The sequence below is a fragment of the Mesocricetus auratus genome, unplaced genomic scaffold (assembly GCF_017639785.1).
Source record: "Mesocricetus auratus isolate SY011 unplaced genomic scaffold, BCM_Maur_2.0 Super-Scaffold_15014, whole genome shotgun sequence".
Taxonomy (NCBI): Eukaryota; Metazoa; Chordata; class Mammalia; order Rodentia; family Cricetidae; genus Mesocricetus; species Mesocricetus auratus.
The window spans coordinates 48,999,209-49,008,185 of record NW_024429186.1 but is presented as its reverse complement, the minus strand read 5'-3'; positions in this window follow the sequence as shown (position 1 = coordinate 49,008,185).

Sequence of the window (8,977 nt, the reverse complement as noted above, 5' to 3'; positions counted from 1 at the left end):
GGAGATGAGAAAAGGGGATTACCAAGAGCCCAAGAGAAACAACTCTCAATGACTAACATGTGGTAAAAGTCAGGGAAAGAATTTTGGAGTACATCACACTAGCCTGAAGGCTTCAACATTCTGGCACTCAGAATCTACTCCAATTAAACAAATCAAAAATAGGTGAAATACTTAAGTGTAGATGTGCTCTCTTTTTTATTCAACTTTTATTCATAACAATAAACTTGACTTTGGGATCCAAGAAGACTTGAAGAGGAAGGAGGAAAATATGGAAACTAGAAAACTTAAGTGAGAGCGGGCATGCAAGTTAACAACAGTATTAGAGCTGTCTGGAGTTACAGTGGAGATCTTGCTGGTGTTGCAATTCCTTGACCCCAAATCTCTCCTTGGCTTCCATAATAGCATCTCTTCATTCACCTCATGAAGCCATATGTTTGCCTACAGGCCACTAAGTATTGGCAGTGCATATGAAAAACTAGGAACTCTTTGTGTTTGAGCCAGAAATTACCATGTGCAAGATTCCAGGACCTGTATGCTTCAGGCAGAATTTTTCATTCTCAAGTTTCCATTTTAGGTGGACTTGCCACCAGTGCCATTACAGTGTATGAAGTCATTACCTTGGCCATGGAACCGGAATAATTTTGTGAAGGGAGAAACCCTTGTATCCAAATATTTTCATCCCAGTGCTCAGAGCATGGGAAGTCTCTGCTTTCTTTGGAATATTTTTCTGCAGAGGTCAAAGATACATAGCCAAATGGCTGACCACCAGCTACCATGTTAAATAACACCATGGGGGGTTGGTCATGACTGCAGTGTCGGCAAAATGTTAGACACAGTCTTAATCTTTCCACATGAAAGTGACAGAGGACTAAGGTTATGAAGCAAAATTTTAGACACTGAGACAATGGGTTTTTTATATAAGCATCAATGAAAGAGAAATTTGGTGTTTTGAATTATTTTATTTGAAAACTGGTTAAATAAAGCCCCCTTCCTTTAGCCAGGTGGTGGTGGCGCATGCCTTTAATCCCAGCACTCAGGAGGCAGAGGCAGGCGGATCTCTGTGAGTTAGAGGCCAGGCTGGACCGACAGCCTCCAAAACAATACAGAGAAACCCTGTTTCGTAAAACCAAAACCAAACCAAAACAAACAAACAAAAGTGCCCTTCCTTAAGAAATATCAATCTGATATTTAAAAGTAGGATCAGTGAAGTTTGAAAGTACCTAATTGTAAACAGGAAAAATATCATATGTTATAATAGCTAATCAGCATCAAAATCGAGGCAGAACAACCAATTTTAATAAATTTAGAAATTACTCTATATATTAGAAGTCTTCCTCCTAGGTCTTTACATTCTTCAATTTACATTTTAGTTATCCATATACATTAGATAAATCAAAGATAATATATAATTAATAGTTTACCTTTTTATATAACAAGTATAAAATACTTAAGCTGAAAAGTTTGTAAGATCTTTTTTAAAATAAATTAACATTTGTTAAAATCCTGTTATTTCTATTATAGATTATGAACAAGATCTTGAGTCATGCTTTTCTGTCTCAGGGTTTCTTAAAATGTGATTTGTCATTACATAAACCGGAGCAACATTATTGAAAGTGACCCATTATTGAGCATGGTGACAAATGCCTTTGTTCTCAGAACTCTGGAGGGGCAGGCAGTGGAATCTCTGTGACTTTGAAGTCAGCTCCATCTACAAGGGAGATTCCAGGCCAGTCAAGGGCATATAGTCAGACTCTGTTAACAGGAAAGAAAAGAAAGTAGCTCCTTACTCTGGGTTGTAGGACTACATTTTCCTTGATAGGTCTTGTCTTTTCGAATTTTCACACGACTCCATGGAAATGTGGTGCACACTCAATGTTTCAGAGGCACCACTGTCCTTCTATTGTGATGCATAAGATTAACTCTCAATATTAGTATTAAATATCAATATACTCTTGAGGGCCAGAAGAGGGCAGCAGAAAGCTGGGATTTATGGGAATGAAGTGAAGATTTGAGGGACCTTGAAAGTCACCTAGAATTAGAAAGAATGCTTTTATAAGAATGGTGAATGAGTTTGAAAGAATAACTAAGAGACATTCTCTGTTCTATTTTATATGACACCAATAGAGGGCATCAGAAAATCTTAGGAGTTGAAGAACCACATGTCAAAGTGGAAGAAAAGTCAACTGGAAATGACTGGTACAAAATTATTTTTAGGTTATACAAAAATCCGCTACCATGAAGATGGGGCACCAAGGAGAAGGGGCTAAAACGGGAACAAAACGACTAAACAGGCATGGCAAGCTAGTGGTGATGAGTGTGGCAATGATGCATCTGGACACAGAATGCAGTGGTGTATCTTTCATATTCCTTAACACTACTGTTTTAATGTCATGGAACTCCATGTAAGTTCTTACTTAAAAACACATAATACAATGGAAATCAATATCCAAAAATGTAGATTTCTAAAATACTTTATCTAGGAAACTTTGGTTCTAGTTATTGTAAAATAATTTCTTAAAGATTCTCTGAAGCTGAACAATTAATTACTTTTTTAATCTAAGCTAGTCTTCAATTTACTTACACGCTGCAGAGAATTGTCTTTAGCTAAAATTGTATTTGTCTTCCTTTATACCTACATTCACAGCTTTTCTTTACAATGTGCTTTTCTCTATCTGTTTACCTTGGTGAATCAGTGGCAGCAGGATATCTATCTGTATGTATATTATGTATCTATCTGTCTATTTACCTATTTATTTATTCATCTGTGTGCATGTATATATATATGTGTGTATGTGTGTGTGTGTGTGTGTGTGTGTGTGTGTAATCCATCCTCTAATATAATATTTTACCTCTTCATTAAAACCACCATTTTTCATTATCTTCTCATGGAATTTCTCAAAGTAGACCTACTTGTTTTAATGAAAAAAATAGAATGTATTAACAGAGCAGCATGTTCTGTAGGTTCTTGTAATATTCTATAAGGGTAATTAGGGAAGAAAATAAGCTAATCATGGCTATTCTTTTTCAGAGATGAGTCATCATTAAGTTGGTGTTCAGATTTATGAAGCCTGTTCAAACAAGTTGTTTAGAGATGATCTAGGAAAGCAGATTTATGTGAAACAAAATTAAATGTAGAGTTGTCATAGTGTTTAGCAAGCATAAGATATTCTAGGAAATTTTTTAAAAGTTAGAAACAACCAGTAAAAACCTTTCCATCCAAAAATATGTTTGTGGGTCTCAGAAGGGAGGGAGGGGTAGATTTTTATAGCCTTAAGTTATTCTTAAAAAACATTCAGAATGATCTAAGAAGATATCAATAATGAGGGTCAGGATAAGACTCAAAATAGCTCTCTTGCCATCTGATAATCACATTACAAGTACATCAAATAAGAGAGTTAAAGAGGATTAGTCATTCTGTTCTTCAATAGTGTTGAGTTAATTATTCTCTGATATAGGAGCAAACAGTCCACAATTAATCTCAAATGCAGCGATAACTCTACTGAGGAAAATGATGATTGAAATGAAATGGATTTTGTTGGAATAAGCATTAAAATTTAGCTAATGGATTAATCATCGATGACTAAGAATTGGAAAATGGATATGCTTATGGAAATTCTGGAAGAAGGAACGGAGCATACTGTGGGGAACTAAAGGGGCAAAAACATTAAACACAATGCAGAATGATCCCCATCTATTCAAACATCTGTCTGCCTGCCCAGCCATTCATTCAGCCATTCAGCCATTCGTACATTTTTCTAACTGACCATAAACTGAGGAAATATACCTTTTTCAAAGATTAAAAAAGGCTTGGATCTTCCAAGATTTTTATTTCAAGAAGGCAGAGGGAAATGAATGGTGGGGGCAGGAGATAAAAAACTTCCAAGAAAATATTTATTTGCATTTCAAAGTTTCTTATAGCATACATAATCTCATTTTATTTTGGAAGTAACTATTAAAATATAATTGCAAATGAGACTAAAATGATTTATAAAATAATTAGAGTAAAATAGTTTTATGTTGCATTTTCTTGTAATTAAAATATAATTATATCACTTTCTTTTCCTTCTGTCAACTACTCCCATATACCTCCCCACTCCCTCTCATATTAATGGCCCCTTTTCTTTGGTGTCTATGTGAGTGAGTGAATGTGTGTGTGTGTGTGTGTGTATGTGCATGTGTGTGTGTGTGTATGTGTGTCTGTGTGTACATAAGCGTTTAGATAAAATCTGTTGAGTCTGTTTTTGTTGCTTGTGTGTATAGGATTTCAGGGCTGACTTCTTAGTATTGGCCAAAATTAGACACTCATAACTGGGAAAGATTTATTCTCTGTCTTTCTTCTGTCATTAGATGCCCATAGTTCTTTATCATAGCGGAATAGGCAGTCAAGAAAGTTCCTCATTCTACACTAGCATGTCTATTGTCATTGTAACTGTTCAGCTCCTCTTTTAGTCATTATATTGTTGATATACTACAAGTGTGGCTTCCCTATCATATCCAGGACACACTTTCTTATTGAAGACTTCCTGGTTATGTTTCTTTCTTGATTGTCTTCTGCTTTCATTATTTTAATGGTTAAGAAGATTTAAAACATAAATTTTATTAACATTACTAAGGGATCTAAAACTAATGTACTCTCACTTTATTTACAAGTGCTGCTGAGATCACTCTGGTTTTATGATAAATATTTATTTGAGCTGCTGCCTTTTGTGTACGAATTTTTGGAATATTGGATAAGGAATACCCATATTGGTTCAGTCAGAAGAATGGAACTGTCTTTTTGTAAATTGAAAAGTTGAATGCATTTTAAAGTTCTGTGAATTGGTCCTGTGATGCCCACTGGAACAATTCCCTATTGTCTGTTTGTCACTTGTAACACCAGAATGATTTTTATAGCACACCTTTACTTTGGGGGATCAAGATAAATTTTGGGGGGGGTAATTGGCTCACGATTTAGAAGACAGACCAAAAATGAGTCACCCTCTGATGAAAACGTGGCTTTAAGGCATGTGAACTCCAGCAAAGGAACTGGTTAATTTTGAGGTGATAATATCACGGCCTGTTTCCGGGTTACAAGTTCAACAGTAATGTCAAGCTGTGTGGGGTCTTTTTAGCTTACATTTTATGTCAGATTTACAGCTAAATGTTTTCTTCAACCTCTGCTAGCTTCCATCCCCTGCCAGTACATCATGCTCAAACACAAATAACCATTTTTGCAGTTTTCTGGAAACAGCCTTCCAGACCCTACCCACCCCACACAATTTTTTCACAGTTCTACAGCACAAAAATGACTCTCACAAAGCTCTGGGTTTCTGGAAATTGTGTTTGGTTCAGATTTACTCTTCAGGAATAATAACGGAGCCAAGGTTCTCCATGACACATCCTTAGTCAATAAAAAAAATACTAGCAAAGGTACTGACTTTATTGACAATTTCATATGCTTACATACAAATCTTAAGCCAACTTAATTTACAAAAATATTGTCTTAAAATATGAATTGAATACTAAAAGTGTTGCTTTTTTCTGTACCCCCTTTTATCTCTACTCCAGATAGTTATATTCAGGTGCTATCCTTTGACAAATGTACCATGAGAAGGTTCTCATTAACTTCTTTCTGCTTATGAATATAATAGTATTAACTAAGTAGTTCACAATGCAGTGCAAAATCTATTATTGTAAGGTAATTTAGAATGAGATTAAAATTTTCAAATAAGTCGGGGGTAAGTTATCAACATACATTATTGTCTTTATTAGGTGAAAATAATTTATTCTGTTTGTATTTACTCATGGATTAGTGTGATCAGAAAGTGTTGTGTTTACTCTATTAGAATCTACATAACTACATACAGAAAGTGCTCATTCACTAACTACAGTAAAACTCTAGTGAATAAATTGAATCTGAAAGAATAGCTGAAAGTGGGTACACTATTAAAACTATGTGGTATTTAAGGTAATATTCTGCTCTCCAATGCCCATTTGTCTTCATAGTCAGAAAAACCTACATGCTCTATGAACACTGCGGTAGCAATCAATATACCTTTCCCTGGTAAGTCTGTGATGATAAGATGCAACTTTGTCATCTTTCCAAGGGCATAACATCAGTTCCTCATTTATTCAGGAGAATGGCGGTTCTAATGGGTTTACTTTACAAATCTTATTATAATCATTCTTAGTAGGCTCAGAGTCACTTAGATACTATTTTGTTTGTTGAATATGTATATTTCAGTTGTGCATTCTTCAACTAAGTAAACAACCACAGAATGTGTTTGGAATTTCAACAAAATAACCACCTAAGGCAAATCTTTATTAATAAGTTAGACTCACAAGTTCCTTCCTGGAATGCTAAATCATAATACATTTGGTAGTTTGAATCATAATGAATTAATGTCTTTTCAGGTCCAAAGCTATTAATTACTAAAAAGTCTTTTAATGGTCCCCATTCCTGTGAACAGCCATCTAACTGTGACTCCCTCTGTGGCAATCAAAAAACAGCTTGCAAAAAACAAAATTAAAATTCAGGTAAAATTTACTCAACTCAATATTAGAGTAAGGAGTATGAGTTATTGTGAAAGCTACTACATCCCTGATGCTCACTGGACATGCTATCTTTCTGTCTGATTCTCTTGTCCTGTGTGTCACACTCAGGAGGACTTTGATCTAAGAGCCTATTGTGTTCCATATAGCCACATTGGATGGAAGTGTCTCTCTCTTCATCTTTGTCTTTTCTTGTGACAAAGCTGCTGCTCATACTGCTTGACTACACATGGTATGTAGATAATTCACTTCATTGAGGATACAATGTAACTTCCCAGCCGGTATCTTAAGGGAAAGCAGACTCAATGATGTGTTCAGCTCTCAGTATTGTCATATACTAGATCTACATTCCTCTTGTAGAGTATAGCTTTTCTTTTCCTTGCCAGCTGCTTTGGTTTTTCCCCACCAGCAACCTGGGCACTGCCACATTGCAATCCCCAAATAGCACACAATTATGAAGCTGTTCGCCATTTGCTTGTTTTCTTACTGGCTATCTCTGACTTAAGTACTTATCCCATAATTTTAAGTCTAAGTATTTCTCTTACCAGAAAAAAGGGTCCAGACCTCATGTCCCTATGGTGGCTAGAACGTGGCTCCTGTGTTTCTCCTGCCCCATCCTCCTCAACTCCTAGCCCCACCTATCTTGCTTCCCTATTGGCCAACAGTGCTTTATTCATCAACCAATAAGAGATAGATTTATGATTTTAGACATAGATCTGAGGAGTGTCAGCCTACAATCCCATGGACAGAGAGTCTGGGAAACAGAACCTTCATTCAGTGGCTGATGGAAGAAGAGGCAGACTCCCACAGCTAAGCACTGAGCTAAACTCAAGAAAGCCAGTAACAGAGAGGGAGGACTGATGACCAAAGGGATTAAGACTGGGCTGGTTTATCCCCAGAAACAGCTGACCTGACAAGGGTTAACTCTTGAATCCCAAGCTGATGCCTGGGAATCCAGCATGGGACTGATCAAGACTGCTGAATGGGGCTGTCAGTGAGGAGGCCTAGGTAATCTATTGAGCCTTGGATACTAGATAAGTATTCATCCTGAGTATACACATGGACTTTGGACTCCCATCCAACAATGTGAGATACACTCTCACCCTGAACTCTTGGGGAGGGTCTAGGCCCTGCCTTGGATGAAATGACAGACTATGGACACCCCCAAGGAGGGCCTCACCCTCCCTGGGGAAATGAGAAGATATTGGGGGGGTTGGGGGGAGGGTACAGGGGAGGGGAGGGAAAAGGAGAGGGACCTGGAACTGACTTGTGAAGCAACCTTGTTTCTAATCTAAATTTAAACTTAAAAATAAATAATAAAAAAATTAAAAAAGAGATAGATTTACAGAATGGCATCTCCAATCATCTTCTCTTTTCTGTCTAAATAAAAAGAAAGTCAAATTATATATAACAGAACACTTATCAAGTATGAACATAGTTACAATATATTGTCCATTAACATTTAGTAAGATTTAAAGAAAGTATCATTTATCCTATCTTTGTGAGTCTAAAGTCTTATATGTAGCTTATCTTTTATCATAACTAAGGAAAACTATGATTATAACTGTCTGTCTTCAATTCCATCAAAGACCACAGAAGGATAATATATAAACACTAGAATTGACAGAAACATCTTGCTACCTGGACACCTGAAGTTCCTCTGTAACATTAGGGTATCCATCTTCAGCCCATGGGCCACAGTGTGTCTGGAAGACTTCTCAGCAAAGCAGGGAATTTTAAACTGTCTATCTGCATTGGCAGTCTGTCATTCATTTTTCTGTGTCCTGCAGAAAGTCTCGTAGACTTTTCCATGAAGCACAACTCTGAAGAACTATTTGAGTTCAGCAGTCACTTTCCAATGGGTCCTGCATATACAGATTATACAGTAACAGTCAGCCAGTCTAGGCAAGAGCAGTTTCTTGCCCAAATGGCTAATCTTGCCATGTTGAAATCAAACTTCGATAACAAGTTTCTTTGATGCCCATCTTCCTCTCAGATAGAATTAGTGATGCCATTAGCAGAAATTTCTCATTGTCAAGAAAAACCCTAAGACATTTTAAATGTCATTTTCTGAAAGTCTTTGAAAGGTTTGAAGAGTATCTATCTTAAATATATCTCTATATATCTAGAAAACCTAACTTACCAAACTATAAGTTCTGACTATTATAAGTAATTATCTATAATCAGTATACTTAATCAAGAGGAGAAATACACATATCACATAATTGACCTTGAATTTGTATCAATAAATGAAAAATTATACCCACACAAAATATTTATTTCCATACCACAATCCCCCTTTTACCATTAAAAAAAGATTTGTTGTGATCATTAACCAATTATAAGCGACCACATTTAAATGAAAACAAAGATTTATAAACAATATAGGAATTTGGACGTCACTCATTCCAAATTGCTTACTGCTGGATGGGGGCTCTGTTCATAC